Raw genomic sequence first — 15,957 nt, 5'->3', positions numbered from 1 at the left:
GGAAATAGAGGTGAAAAAAGCTATACACTAACCTTCTAAAGGGCAGCATGTGTGTGAGTGAATATTTGTCAAGTTGCTGATGAGCTAGCTAGATAAAAGTTGTTGTGTTTGTTGTTTACAATGGAAACACTAAAATGGCTATAGTTATTGTTGTTGCTGTTGCCGTCGTCGGCAGGCCTGGCATTATGTGCCCAAAATGGTTAAAATGTTTTGTGTCATTTGTGCTGTCGCGGTCGTTGTCGGCGTCGCCTTCGCCATAAGCCAGCAAACAAACAACACTACAACACTTATTTGGTTTCTTACTTCCGCCGTTGCCAACGCCGATGACGTTTAACAAAATATACTACAGCAACACTTACAAAATTATTGACGATTTAATGCACGTTTTGGATTTATGAACAACAACAAAATTTTATTTAAAATTTTCCATTTCTAGCCATAGAAAACAGGCACTTAATTCTGATTCTAAAACGTATGCCTCTAAATGAACCGCAGAGTAGTGCTGTAAAAAAACGAAAGAAAATACGCGGCATGATAGATAACTATGTGTGACGACCAGCATATACGGATGTCGGGGTGTGTGTGTGTGTGTTTTTTTTTAATGCTTTGTTGGCCCATAGTATTTTATTTTCCCCCAACAAGTCAAGGCAAGCGCTTAGCATTTATAAATGCACATAGAAAACAAAATACAACAAAACCCAACCTTTTCCGGTTCGAAAGTTCACAAAAGAGAGAGAGAAAAAAAAAAATAAACATAAATAAACGAGTGTGTAACTGAAACCAATAACCGTTAAAGTGAATGAATACCTATACTTATTTCCCACAAATCAAATGGGAAAACTGTGTGCTCTGGCTTACCACCATAGGCCCTATCTAACCCTGGTATGGCTATTATTCGTTGTTGAGTAGTTGAGTAAGTTTGAGAGGGGGAGGGGGGTTTCGTTTTGAGACAGCTAAGCCGATTAATGCCAACATGCTTGCTGCATTCATTTTAAACATTTTGTGGATCTAAGCAAAACTTGACCAGAATAAACAAAAAAAAAAAAAAAAAAAATGTGGAAAATTTAAACATACAAAGCGACCTACAAATTTCGTTTAAATTTAAATCAAATCGTGTGGAAAAATACATTCAATTTTTTTTCCAACTGAGCTTAATGAAACCTGCTGGTGCAAATAAAAGTCAGAAGAAAAAGACAGTGAATAATGAACTCTGATTGCAGTGATTTCTCCTGGTTCCCAATTTTCCATTGCTTGTGGCCAAGTTTGGCCGGACCGAATCTTGGGAATTAACACAAATAACTTAACAAATTTCTGCCAAATCAGTCAAGGCCGCAGTATACAAATTGGGAGACAATTTTATATGGGAGCTAAGATCCGCTTTGGATCATACTTAGCAAATGTGTTGGAAATTATATATTATATATATTATAACAGAACACTATGTCGAAAATTACAGCCAAATGATTGGAATACATTCACGATTTGAATGTATTCAACTTTGCAAATAGTGTAACGTGATAGTATCGACAGGAAAAATATCAATCGATATTCAGTCAAAAACTAAAATATCGATAGTGCCATCGATAACTCTATCTCAAATTAGGATATCGATTTAAATGGGCGCTATAACAGATTATAAGCCGAATTGGATCGTGCAGAATTTCAGCCAATTCGAATAACAATTACGGCTTCCAGGGGCTCCAAATCGGGAGATCGATCCATATGGGAGCTTTATCAGGTTATGGACCGATTCAGAAGGTACTTGGCACGATTGTTAGAAGTCGTAACAGCAAACCAAAAAACTAAAGTATCGATAGTGCCATCGATATTTTGCCAAAACTCTATCTCAAATTATGAGATCGATTTATAAGGGAGCTTTAACAGATGTAAGCCGAATTGGAGCGTACTTGGCACAATTGTTGGAAGTCATAACAGAACACTAGGTGCGGAATTTCAGCCAAATCGGATAACAATTACGGCTTCCAGGGGATCCAGATATTAAATCCGGAGATCGGTCTATATGGGAGCTTTATCTGATTATGGACCCATTCAGACCGTACTTGACACGACCGTTGGAAGTCGTAATAGAATAGTGCATGCAAAATTTCAGCGCAATCGATCAATATTTGCAGTTTCAAGGGGCAGAAAAAGTCAAATCGGGAGATCGGTTTATATGGAAGCTACATCACATTATAGACCGCTATAGAACATACTTGGCATATTTGTTGGAAGTCATACCGAAACACTTTGTTCATAATTTATACCAAATCGGTTGCGCGTTCAAGGGGTTCAATATCCCAAATCGATAGTTCAATTTATATGGGAGCTATATGCAAATTCGAACCGATATGGCCCATTTGCAATCCCCAACGACCTACACCAATATGAAGTAATTGCAAATGCAAATTTTGCCCATGCACATTTCTACTATGGAACATGGCATACTTCTCACATATCAATCAGTGCAGTCCGATTCAAGATTTAAGCTCAATGATAAGGCGCCTCCTTTTTATAGCCGATTCTGAACGGCGTGCCGCAGTGCGACACCCCTTTGGAGAGGTCATAATACCTCACAAATGTTGCCAGCATTAGAACATTTTTTCTGATAGTCTCGCCAGGATTCGAAACCGGGCGTTCAGCGTCATAGGCGGACATCCTAACCTCTGCACTACGGTGGCCTCCAATAAGAAGTATCTGTACAAAATTTCAAGAGGCTATCTTTATTTGTTCGACCGCTATTGTCATTTCGACAGACGGACGGCCGAACATAGCTAACAGGTCAAGACGATCAAAAATATATATTTTTATGGACGATCAAAATATATATATATACTTCGAGGTCTTACAAACTGAATGACCAAATTAGTATACCCCCATCTATTCAATTGATAAGTATTTTTGGTCAATTAGGAATCTTTCATATTTTGGTCATAGAAATATAAGTAGAGATGGGCGATGAGTAAATACCCGAAAGGTATTTACCCGGTAAATTGGGTAAATTAAATACCCGGGTATTTACTCATATTAACCCATATATAAGCTGGGTATTTAAAATGTTGCAGTTATCTTTATATAAAACAGTTCCCATCTCTTTATATAAAACAGTTATCTCTTTATATAAAACAGTTATTTACAGTGCTTGAATTAAGTATTCCCACAGTGACCAGCTTTATGTTCAGCTCTGTGTTATGTTTGAAACGAAAAATTATGTGAAAGTCGTCATAGCAAAAAAAAAAAAAACAGGAACGCTTGCTTAATCCCTTCTATGATTGATCATTTTGTATTTTCAAGATCTCTGGGCAAGATATTAGTTCAGGTGACAAAAGGCAAAATTTAAAGTCATAATAGAACCCGGAAGTCATAAAATAACTTTCTTATCAAATTGGGAAAACAGTTTATATGCAGATGTCATTGGTTAATACTTCAGTCCATTCGGATAAGAATTGCGCCTTGTAGAGGCTCAGGAAGCAAAATCGGCCATATTGGACACGTATGTTGAAGGTTGTACAAAATTTCAGCCAAATCGGATGATAATTGCGCCCTCTAGTTGCTCAAGAAGTCAAGATCTCAGATCGGTTTATATGGCGGCTATATCAGGTTATGTACCGATTTGCACCATGCAAAAGCACAGTTATTGTAAGTGATCCCAAAACACCACATGCAAAATTTCAGTCAAATCGGATGAGAATTGCGCCCTCTACAGGCTCAAGAAGTCAAAGCGGCTAGCTTTACTCCATCGAAAGTAGCGTGCTTTCGACAGACAGGCAGACAGACGGACGGACATGGCTAGATCGACTTAGAATGACATGACGATTTATGGGGTCTCAGACGCATATTTTGAGGTGTTACAAACAGAATGACGAAATGAGTACACCCCCATCCTATGGTGGAGAATATAAAAATGCAAATTTCAATGACGCAACTAAAATTTTGTCACTCGTTTCGTTCGCCAACTCATCCATTATCATCAGCTGATTTTCCAGAGGACTAACAGCTGATTTCGTTTAATTGTCGAAAGAACCTAATGAGGAAATGTGTGGTTCTGGCAGTATCTTAAGTCTCGGTAGCATATTGGACAACGAAGGAGAGATTTTCCCATAGACATACCATTAAGGAGCAGGAGCAAACTTCTCACGTATAAATGAGTGCTGTCCGATTTAATAGCCAAGTCCAAACGGCGTGCCGCAGTGCGACACATCTTGGGGTGGAAGTTTTTACATGGCATAGTATCTCAAAAATGTTGTCAGCATAAGGAGGGGATAACCACCGCTGAAAATATTTACCAGGATTCGAAACCAGGCGTTCAGCGTCATATGCGGACATGCTAACTTTTACGCTACGATGGCCTCCAACGAAGGATATTAAGGGTCACATATGGGCACTACAGCAGGTTCAAAAAATCTATATTTTCCTAGCATAGGGGCCGATAAAAACCACGCCTACTACAGTAATGGAGAAAATTCTATCTGTCCTGCCATTAGACCTACAATTTAAGTATGAGGCAGCCATTGTACTTATGAAACTGGAGAGTGGCAAAAATACTCACTCTTTTGCACATTACTCTGTACGTACAAAGAAATAATCCCGTAGGCTTGCAAATAATTGCAATTGTGTTACCGCCTTTGGTATAGACACATTCTTACACATAACATTTTTCCTTTTTATGTTTTGACTGAGCAAAAAGTAGTCAGTATATTGAGCAGCTCGGACGAGTGCGAATGGTAAATTCGGAAAGTGTTCATGTTTAAAGTTTCGGTACAAAATTACAAACATCATTAGAGCATCATATAAATGACTGCCAGTTACAAGAAAACACTACAAGAATATCTAAGGCACATACATTGTTTGGTAACATTTACGCGTTAAAGAAATATCCATCACAAAGTACGTATTTAAATGTGCGAAAACAACAACAAAAATGTTTGGTTTTATTTATAGCACAGCGAAAACTGTAGATCATAATACAAAACCGTAATGGGTTATGCAAAAATGGAAGTCTTTTAATATAATTGTGTATAATTACATTGAAAAGTAAATCCAAATATACTCTGGAAGATTTTGAATAACCAACTGAGATATGCTTAAACTCGTAAAAATTTGAATGTGAATTATGTTACATCATTGAATTGAACTTGTTGAAACCCAAACCCTCTATATATCAAGCATGGAAGGTATTCTTCTTGCTAGAATTTATGGGAAAAACATGTACTTTTGTTGTAAACAATGTTCAAAGTTTTTCAGAAAAGAACTTTACTTGGCGAAAGTTTCCATTATGTCAAACGATTTTTTTTGTGTGTAATTTTTGGTTATTATCTGTAACAACCTCTAACTCTATGACCTCCAAAAATACAAATACAAATTTTGAACATTCTACAAAGGAACAGGGACAAACTTCTCACCTAACAATGAGTGCAGTCCGATTCAAGTTTAAGCTCAATAATAAGGGGCCTCCTTTTTATAGCCTAGTCCTTAAGGAGTACCGCAGTGCGACACATCTTTGGAGAGAAGTTTTTACATGGCAATGTGCCTCACGAATGTTGCCAGTATTAGGACGAGAAAACCACCGCTGACAAATTTTTTCTGATGGTCCCCCCAGGATTCGACATGCTAACCTCTGCGCTACGGTGTCCTCCTATGACCTCCAACTGCCTTTAAACTCTAACCCTGTTATAGCTTCCATTTAAACGCAATTTTCCGAGTTGACTTCTTGGCCATAAATCTTGTCCGATTTTTCCAGAAGTTTACATTTTAACAAGTTTTTACTTTGCCTCTTGGTGAATTCCTTATCTCTTTTTCAGTTATCTCGCTATTTCGCCATATTTCTTAAATTTATGCTAACCATAGATCGGAGATAGCGTTCAAATTCAACCAAAACAAAATCTTTGTTTATACAACAACATTAAGTTTTATTTATGTTCCACTAAAACCATATCAAATTAGAAATAAAAACCTTTTCACAAATGCCCTTAAATTTTATGGAAAAACTAGTTTGACAATGGACAACATATGAACAGTTATCTTAACAAGCACTAATAACAACATCATACATACATACATAGATAATACATATTACGGTGATGTCAACTTCCAAAAAAAAAAATAGTTTTATGAATCACTTTAAAAATTGTTGTAACGCCCAATACCATAGATAGTGGAGCTACATTGTTTTCTAATCTTAAAATGAAGTAAGCAAAACATGAAAAATTTTCTTTTTTGAACGTGATAATGATTAGCCCCTCCAAATGCATGAGTTCGTCTTTGGTCTTAAATATTTCAGCTTGCAATCTGTCGGCTCCTGCTGCCTTTTTGTTTCACAGCTATGTAAATCTCATCGTAACTAGGCGATATACATTCTATACCATTATCAGAGATTGTTTCTGTGGTATCCGTGTCGCCTCCATCAGCGGAAAATATTTTTTCACATCATTCGCACATCAAAATATTCCCATTAAGATTTATACACTGTTGCATGCGTTTCAACCAGTTGTCGAAGCATTTTTGACACTCTGATTGAGGTTTGTCCAAAACATGCATTCTGAATGCATCAACCGCTTCTTCAGATGTCGAAGAACGTTGACCTCTTATTTTATGTTTAACTTACGGGAATAAAAAGAAGTCATTGGGTGCCAAGTCAGGACTATACGGCGGACGACTCATTAAATCGATGTTTCGAGTGCTCAAAAATGCAGTTGTTTCGTATTTGGAAATTTTAAATGTATGCTGATCCCACCACTAATGCCTAAGGCTGTCTCAATCTCACGTTAGGTCACATGACGATCGTGCATATCAGTTGGCGCCCATCATCAATGGTTTTTGGAACAACAACTGATTTTGGACGACCTCCAGGAAATTTGTTTTGGAGTGAACAACGACCTCGGTTGAATTCACCTTCCCATCAATAAATACTGGTCCTTGATGGCACTTCATCGCCAATAATTGAATTAAGTTCATCGATGCACTCCACATCGAAAGTTGTACAAAATAATCACACGAAAATGTTCACGATTTATTTCCATTTTTTGGGCGAGATGAATCTTTTAAGTTACTGTAAACAACACAAATAGCGCTCATATGTCAAATAGTTCTGAGTACCTATAACCTCAAAAATGTTAAGCTTTACGATAGAGCTGTCAGTTGGCAGATTGCAATACAAGGGTTGTCCAATCCCGAGATATAAAAGGCAACCCTCGTAGTGTCGGTATCGGTATATGTTATATTTTTCTTCAATGCAAGCAGCTCTGCCGATCTAATCGAAAAAGTTGCATATTTATACCCAAATGCAGTTGTAATATTAAATTTTTCGTGCGTCTCACACGAAGTGTACAACTTTCAGAGTTGATATTTTTGAAATTACACAGGACATGTCTTATGGTCTAATGGCGGCTTAAGATTGCCGTAGGTTGTGAACCTACAAATTTTGCTTATTGAGCCTTTAGAGGACGAAATCCTCACCCACTAGAGGGCGCAACTCTCATCCGATTTGGCTGAAATTTAGCAAGAAGTGTTTTGTTATGACTTCCAACAAATGTGCCAAGTATGGTCCAAATCGGTTTATAAACTGATATAGCTGCCATATAAACCGATCTGGGATCATAACTTCTAAAGCCTCTAGAGGGCGCAACTATCATCCGATTTGACTGAAATTTTGCATGAAGTGTTTGGTTATGACTTTGAACAACTGTCAATATCCTGATATAACTGTCACATAAACGGATCTTGGATCTTGACTTCTTGAGCCACTAGAGGGCGCAATTCTCATTTCATTTGGCTGAAACTTTGCATGAGGTGTTATAACTCCCAACAACTGTGCCTAGTATGGTTCAAATCGGTCCATAACCTAATATAGCTGTCATATAAACCGATCTGGGATCATGACTTAGAGGGCGCCGCTTGAAATTTTGCACAGATACTAAGTATAGATGTAGGTCGTCGGAAAATTTCAATTGGGCCATATCGGTTCAGATTAAGATATAGTTTTCCATATAAAGCGATCTCCCGATTTGACTTCTTGAGCCCTTACAAGTCACAATTTTTGTCCGATTTGGCTGAAATTTTGCTTGCAGTGCTCTGTTATGACTTTCAACAACTGTGCTAAGTACGGTCTAAATCGGTCCATAAGCTGATATAGCTCCCATATAAATCGATTTCCCAATTTGACTTCTTGAGCCACAACAAGCCTCAGTTTTTGTCCGATTCGGCTGAAATTTGGCATGTAGTGTTTTGTTATGACTTCCACCAACTGAGGCAAGTACGGTACAAATCGATCTATGACCTGATCTAATTCCCTATATGAAGTGATCTCCCGGTGTATAACCTCTCATATAAACCCATCTCCCGATTTGACTTCTTGAGCCCTTACAAGTTGATTTGGCTGAAATTTTGCATGTAGTGTTTTATAATAACTTCCACCAACTGTGCCAAGTGCGGTCCAATTCAGTCTGTAACCTGATATTGCCCCCATGTAAACCGGTCTCGTGATCATCCTTGTTCGGTCCCTGGAAGCTTTAATTTTTGCTAGTTTGACAGAAGTTTGGTATGCAGAATAAAATTACGCCCTTCAACTAAATTTATTATTTTGTATACATTTTTAGCAGAATCCATGGTGGTGGGTTCAAGATTTGGCCCGGCCGAACTTTTTTTTTTATTTTCAAACTATTAAGAAACACGACTGCACATTAAAAAGTAAACACCGACGATGCAAACAAGCGCGAAAAACGCTTTGGAAGTGTTTTCTCACACTCAATCGGTTTTGCGCTCTGCTCTGCTCGGAGTTGATTATGTGATCCACAAGCTGATTTGTATTGATGTGTATGTAACCAGCTTTATCGCACAGACAATCTCGGCTCGGCTTTCAGCGCGCAATCGTTTGCGCCCTAAGCCTGCACCAGATATCTATCCAGAACTAAGTTGTACGAGTTAATTGGTGTTTTCACTCTGTAGTACTGGAAAAACCAGGACTATTAAAATAATTCCTATAAAGACTGATTATTTTTTTTTAATGTTATTTACTTGAAAAAAATACTTAAAATATAATTTATGATAGGTACATTATCGTACGCACAATTTGCTTACGCATATTGAAATATATATATATATATATATACATACATGTTTTCATATGTAGATATGGTTGTATATAGTAATCATGAACAGTAAATTAAATAATATTGATACATATAATTTTAGAGGAATTTTGAATAAGTGTGTTCGCAGCAAGAAAAAACAAACTCACTCACACACACACACACGTTTATCACAGCCACAGAATTTCACAGAAATATAAAGTGGTGATTGAGTGTGAGTGTGTGTGCGAGTGAGTAATTGGAAAAATGTGAATATGGATTTCTCTTTGATTGGATTTTCTGCGAATTCAAATGGTTACCTTTAAATATTGTGTGTATGATTAATTTGATGAAATTCATGTTAAAAAGATACACATACATAAGATTCTTCTTCTCCATTATTGGAGTGTTGGATGGTGTTGAAAAATCCAAGAATTCCAGCGACATCATCTATACCAGCCTCAATATCATCATCATGATGATCGTCCTACACAATGTAGCATTTGATGAAATGAAGCATGTGCAGGCCAACTTCATGACTAGCTGGCAATGACCAACACCATACATAAGTTGGGCTGTGTGACGCAGCTATTATTGAATTTCAGCAAATTCAAATGAATTCATTTGTGTTTAAGTGTCTCTGTTCCTACTCTTTGCCACCTCTCTACATACATATTTCTAGTTAAAAGCTGTAAGTCTAACTGACTGACTGACTGACACATGCAACATTCTTTGCGCCCTGCCTGCCATGTGATGGCCAAAATGTAATGGCCTTTTGGAAAGTGATGAGGGCCAGTTGTCCATATTGTTCTTGTTATAGTTGTTGTTTGTTGGTTTTTGTCATTGTTAGTGAAAATTATTTAAAATGCTAAGTAACAAAACGAGTTTTCAGAATTCATCAAAATATACATCAACATCTTGCCATCATCATGCATACAACGTCAATAGTCAACTATGCCTGCTGCTGCTTCCTTGTGTCATTATTGTATTCATTTCTATTCTCTTCACCCATCTCTGTCTCTCTCTCTCTCTCTATCCGCATTTCTCTGTTGTTGTTATCCTTTGTGCCGAGAATTTTCTTTCTTTGGCTTAACAATCATTTCCAGGAATTTTGAATGCCATATTTTTCGTCGAACCAGGAACCCTTGCTACTCGACTACCTCTATTTGTTGTTATTGCTTGTGCTGCGTATATGTAGTTGTATTGTTGTTAAGGCATATTCTTTGAAATTGCTGCTTGCCTGTGCTTGTTCCATGGTTACCGACCACATTTCGCTTGTATATTCTTATTCATCCAGTCAGCCAGCCATCCGTCCATCTCATTTTTGGTTGTTGTTTTTCTCTCTTTATTTATCTTCATTCTTAGGATCTCAAATAAAAGGATCCAATTCAATATTTCAATAACAATTTCTGTTTGCATTGTTTCGTTATTCCACGTATTGAATGGATGTTTATCAATGTTAGTGAGTTACAGTATGCTTGCCGTACAGTTCTTAAGAACGCATTATACTCGGTATAGCCTTGATATCTTTGTATGTATTGTACATGCATACACGTATATGAAGTATAGCTTCCCTGCAAACATTTTTGATCGCCAAACAATCATCCGCGAAACTTCTGGATGAAGGTTATGATCGTGAACGAGCTGGTCCCACCACCATGGAATTTGCTAAAAATGTATATAAAATAAATTTAGTTGAAGGGAATAATTTTATTCAACATACTAAATTTCGCTCAAAACAGCAAAAATTAAAGCTTCTAGGAACCGAGCAAGGGTGATCGAGAGACCGGTTTATATGGGAGCTATATCTGGTTATGGACTGGTTTGGACAGTATTTCGCACAGTTGTTGAAATTGGGAAAATTGCGGCTTCCAGAGTCTCAATTTCAATTCAAATCGAGAGATCGGTTTATGTGGGTGCTATATCCAAATCTGAACCGATATGGCCCATTTGCAATCCCCAATATTAAGTAACTATGCAAAATTGTAAGTGGATAGCTTTACGCGTTCGACCTCTATTGTGATTTCGACAGAAGGACATGGCTTGATCGAAGTGGAGCAGTTTTATAATGACATCGAACGATAGTTAAGAATGACGCAAGCACATGGAATAAGAATTGTCCAAGGTGATTTAAGGTAAAGACAGGAAGTGATAAAGTTAAAGACATCAACGGAAAATTCGGCCTAGGCGAAAGAAAGAAAAGAGCAAGCATAAAAATAGAGTCTACGAAAGATACTGGGAGACTTACATAGAGATAGATCGGTGACCCGTGCTGCAAAAAATTATCTCCTCAATAATAAATCTGATTTCTTCTTAGTAAGAACAGAATAATGGATAACTGACAATAACTCTGGAACTTCAGAAAGAAAGAAGCAAGCATAAAAATAAAGACTACGAATGGTACTGGGAGATAAACATAGAGATAGTTCGGCGACCAGTACTGCAAAAATGATCTCTTCAATAAAAAATGCAAAGAAATCTGGTTTCTTCATAGTATTCACAATGATTTCACATTTTGGCTATGCTGGAGAAAAATGTAAGGTTAAGTTAGGTTAGACAAGAGGTGTGATATTAACACCTTCTATAGTTTGTAATTTAATGTGATATGCATTATAAATTGCCCTCCATATTACCGTTCTTTGCGAATATGGCCTTCAGTTAACAAAAGACACTGGCGTTCTTCACAACAATAGGTACACCATAAATTCAGCATTTCGAACAGACTGAAATGTTAGGGAGTAAGCCTTTTACTTTTTTTCATATGCTTTAAATCTCCTCTTTTTGAGTCATGTGCCCTCAGAGAGAGTGAGAGAGAGAGCAGTAAGAACTTTCGATCTTATAGGTACTGAAGAAAAATGCTGAAGGATAATCGATTGCCTAATGTTATTTATCTTATATTCCAACTAAGAACAAATGATCACACCCTATAATACTGCAGTCAGTAGCTAGCTGGTTAGGATTTCATAGAATTCATGATGTATATTTTCCAATGAAATACTTTCCTTTACACTCCCATCCGTTTTCGATGGAGCGGAAAGTAAAAGAAAAAACGAACATTATTGAAAATATTGCAAGCATGAAATAAATGGAACAGAGAAGAAACAAAATATTACTTAAGGTTTCTACGAATTTATTGTACGGCAGATGAAATGAAAACTGAAAAAATGGACCATATTCTGGCGAATTTGAATAACAAACAATGGCATCTGGCAAAGCTCCAGAGTTCCGATGAAAATTAGTTTATAACATCTCGCCTCTGCATCTAACTTCAGGGTTGCTAGTGCGCATTCGCAAATACCTGGAATTCGAATACATTTTGTTATATGTACTTAATTCTATGAAATTTTTGTGTTTTTTTTTTTATTTTTATTATTTCTTACTTTGATGATGAGGTTTGCGTTGTATTTATATACACGGGCGGGCTGAAAAAGGCTCAGAAAAAATCCTGCATGGAATTCTGTAGCTCCCTGGAAGATAAAGTCTCTAGGTTATGAACAATTCTAGCCTCCACACTTATTATGGTAGGGTACTTTCAGAAGTCAGAGAATACATGAACAATGTCTAGTGAAGAAACATTCGGAATATTTCCCGGGAAACTGTACAACGAACAAAGGATGCCGGAAGAGGTGGTCTCCGATATGAGTTTGATTGTTTGTTGGGCAAACTGTATGTATCTGAATCTGGGATTCAACACCTCAAAATCGCCAGAACTTGATAATGTATCTCAGATATAACTTCAAGCTGTATCCGATTGCGGAGTATATCTTCCTGGCGTAGGAAAATATACTTCGCTTGTATCGGCATGCCGTATATTTTAATTTTCATTACAAAATCAGAAAAACTATTACACGAAAGCCAAAGGTTTTTAACTTAATAGTCTGTCAGCCTTTGATAGATAGATGGGTTGGGAGGAAAATTATAGAGACCGCTTGTCTGACAACAGTAGGGGCCAGTCCACAGAAACAGTAAAACCGACATAAGACGTAAGAGAGTCTATTAATATCTTACTAAAATACGTATTAGAAGTGTACAACAAATCAAATATTGGCTTTGGTGTACATGGAATGGGCTGGATTAGAATCCACTCTCTACTTCCATCTTACCTAAACTAAAAGTATTACGACCAGCGTTGCCGTTTTTGCTAGGTTCCTACCATAACGATTGGTAGGTTTTTATTCTCTTGGTAGGTTGGTAGGGTGACGTCAAATTTTGGTAGGTTTTTCTTAAAATTTCAAGAAAAAATTTAAAATTCTGATATTGACTGTAACTGGCTCGAATGTTAAGGGATCTCTTCTAAATTTCGTAATTTCTGGTTAAAAAATTCAGTTTTTGTGCGTTCAATGCCTTCAGTCGGAAACAGGATTATATGGCAACTGAAAAAAATATGGCCGGATCTGGACCATACTCAGATGTTGCAACTCACTGTAACGTCGAAAATGCTTCTGCTTTCATAGAAATCGGGCAAAAATAAGATTTTTGTGAGCTCAAGATTTGAAACCTATGCATTGTAGGGTTGAAAATGCACAGTTTTATGTGTTTTAAATGGAATGGCAAAATGGCCACCCCCTAGTGGGAATAAAAATTTTTGGCTTGAAGGACGTTTGGTAGCTTTTGGTCGTGTTTGGTAGGATTTTCCCCAAATTTTGGAAGGCAAAGTGGCAATACTGACGTCCTCCTAAGTGCGACGGTGATACACAAACATGTCATTAATTGAGTATACCTGAGTATTGAATAGTAGATGGTTTTTAAAGCACCGTCCACTAAAAAACAATGCCATCATTCAAACTAGAGCTGGCAAACTATCGATAATCGCAACATTCGATATTTTCGATAGTTTTAATAATAAATATAGATTTTAATAATAAATATCGAAAATGTTAGTCTAATCGGATTAAAACTGCGCCCTCTATAGGCGCAATGTATCTTAAAGGATGGATTCAGCATCGGATTGCTTATTTTTGTTTAGTTTTGCAAACAATTTAACTTTTTCGATAGTATACATCGGAAAAATATAAATCGATATTCAGACAAAAAATTAAATATCGATATTACCATCGATATTTTGCCAGCTTAGGTTTGGTATAAATATTTATTCAGGTAGATAGATTAGAAAGCATCCTTAACTGTTCCAGTTTTCTTAAAGAGTTGGCTAAATTGTTCTGGGTGCTTGGCCACACAGATATTCTAGGAATTTGTACAGCAGACGTGCTTGCAAGACTAGGAACTACGTCACACATTCAAGGGGAACTTAATTGTGGGGTATACCTGTTGCGGCATTGCAGGGGCATGCCTCTAGCAATATAAAGCTTATTGTGCGATATAAGGCGCGAAGGACAACAGGTGACAGATGGCCATGAATCGGAGACTGTTGACACTGCAAGATGATGTGACCGAATTTTAACTGGAAGAAGTCTACCGCTTTGCTGTCGTTGGTATGAACAGAAGTCTTGTTCATTGTGTCCGTCATGAGCTGTGTTGCTGTTTTTGGTAGGTTCCTACCAAAATTGATAGGTTTTTGATTTCTTGGTAGGTTGGCCTCAATTTTTGGTAGGGTTTTCCATCATATAAATACCAAGTTAATTGCTGAAAAAATCGTCGATGATAACTCAAAATTCGTTTCTGTGTAATCGTTAAGAGTGCAGAACAAAACCGTGGATGAGGGCCAAATACTGTTACAAGGGGTGTCATTGTTTCAAATTTCAGGGATTTCTTCCTAATTAAGAAATTTCTTTCAAACTTCGTAAATTCTGGGTAGGAAATAAGACTTTTGTGCGGAAAGCAGGATTGTGTGTGTATTGGAAAGAAGGGCTTTGTCGCAGCTACATACAAATATGGTCAAATCTAGTCTATACTCGCATGTTGAGTTGTGCATGCAACTCACCGTAACAGCGAATGTGGGAAGTAAAGCGAATTTTTGGGCTCAAACATTTAAATCGGGAGATCGCTTTATCCAAACTCGGCGGGGTTGTTCATTGAAATCGGGACAAAACAACGATATTCTAAAATCAAGATTTCTTGTCGGTAGATCGGTATAAAGGGTGATATATAAAAATATAGGCCGCCTTTGAACGTAAGGCTATAGAGTGATTTCGACAAAAAGACAGACGGACATGTCTAGATACTATGTGAATAACGCCGATCTATTACTTTGCAGCATTGAAAATGTATAATTTGATGTGTTTTTTAAATTAACTTTTCGGTGGGGGATATAAAAACATATGCCACATTCTTGGCTTGTAGGAAATAATTTTCTTGAGTGGCAACACTGGTCATGACATGTCAGTTTCCGATTTGAAAATATGCCGAAAGCTTACATATTCCAAGTATTGATTTCTGCAGAATCTGTGAAGGCATCTTGTAAGAGAAAACTGGAACATCTGCTATGTTCGATTTCAGCTCTGCAAAGCAGAATAGAACCCAATTTAAGCTCTTAGTTCTTTGTCTGAATTACCGGACAGGAACATTCGCATGTTATTAGATTTTTAAAGGAGATTCGGATGATTCATCAGTATGAAATAGAAGGCATCATACTTCTGCTGTTGCTGTGGTAACACAATGGCCTAAAATGTCTGAGTGAAATGTCTTAAAACTAAACTAACCAACGTATTAAGCTTTCAAAAAATTTTATTCATTTACAAGCAGATAATACAGTGACTTATTAAAAGGCAAGTGAGCACTCACTTTTTGGAGTCACTGTATTATTTATAAATTTTGCAAATGCTTTCCCCTCAAGTAAAATAAGTTGACTTGCACTTGGATGGGTAAATTTTTTGCGTTTCGTTTTTGTCCTTCACGATTGCGTATCCAGTGCTGGACTTATACAAAGCTATTAGTATTTTTTTAACCATAAAGTGGTTTCACTATATGCCTTACTATCTATTTTGATTATTCATTG

At 37.1% G+C, this 15,957-nt stretch overlaps 2 protein-coding genes across 3 annotated transcripts in view; both read left to right on the top strand.

Annotated features, from left to right (window-relative positions):
- The window catches only part of LOC106091981 (protein starmaker), a 368,113-nt gene that overhangs the window by 322,724 nt on the left and 29,432 nt on the right, over positions 1–15,957 (top strand). The window lies entirely within an intron of this gene.
- The window catches only part of LOC106091982 (uncharacterized), a 33,102-nt gene that overhangs the window by 458 nt on the left and 16,687 nt on the right, over positions 1–15,957 (top strand). The window contains exon 1 of one of the 2 annotated variants that reach the window (XM_013258711.2): positions 69–882. The exons of the other annotated variant lie outside the window; for it this stretch is intronic. The gene's annotated coding sequence lies outside the window, so the exon portion shown is untranslated. Of the gene's footprint in view, positions 1–68; positions 883–15,957 lie in introns of those variants that run through there. 2 annotated transcript variants of the gene reach the window in all.

Source organism: Stomoxys calcitrans, chromosome 3, assembly GCF_963082655.1.
Source record: "Stomoxys calcitrans chromosome 3, idStoCalc2.1, whole genome shotgun sequence".
NCBI classification, from domain to species: domain Eukaryota; kingdom Metazoa; phylum Arthropoda; class Insecta; order Diptera; family Muscidae; genus Stomoxys; species Stomoxys calcitrans.
Note: the sequence above shows the minus strand (reverse complement) of the source record. Positions and strands in the feature narration are given on the sequence as shown.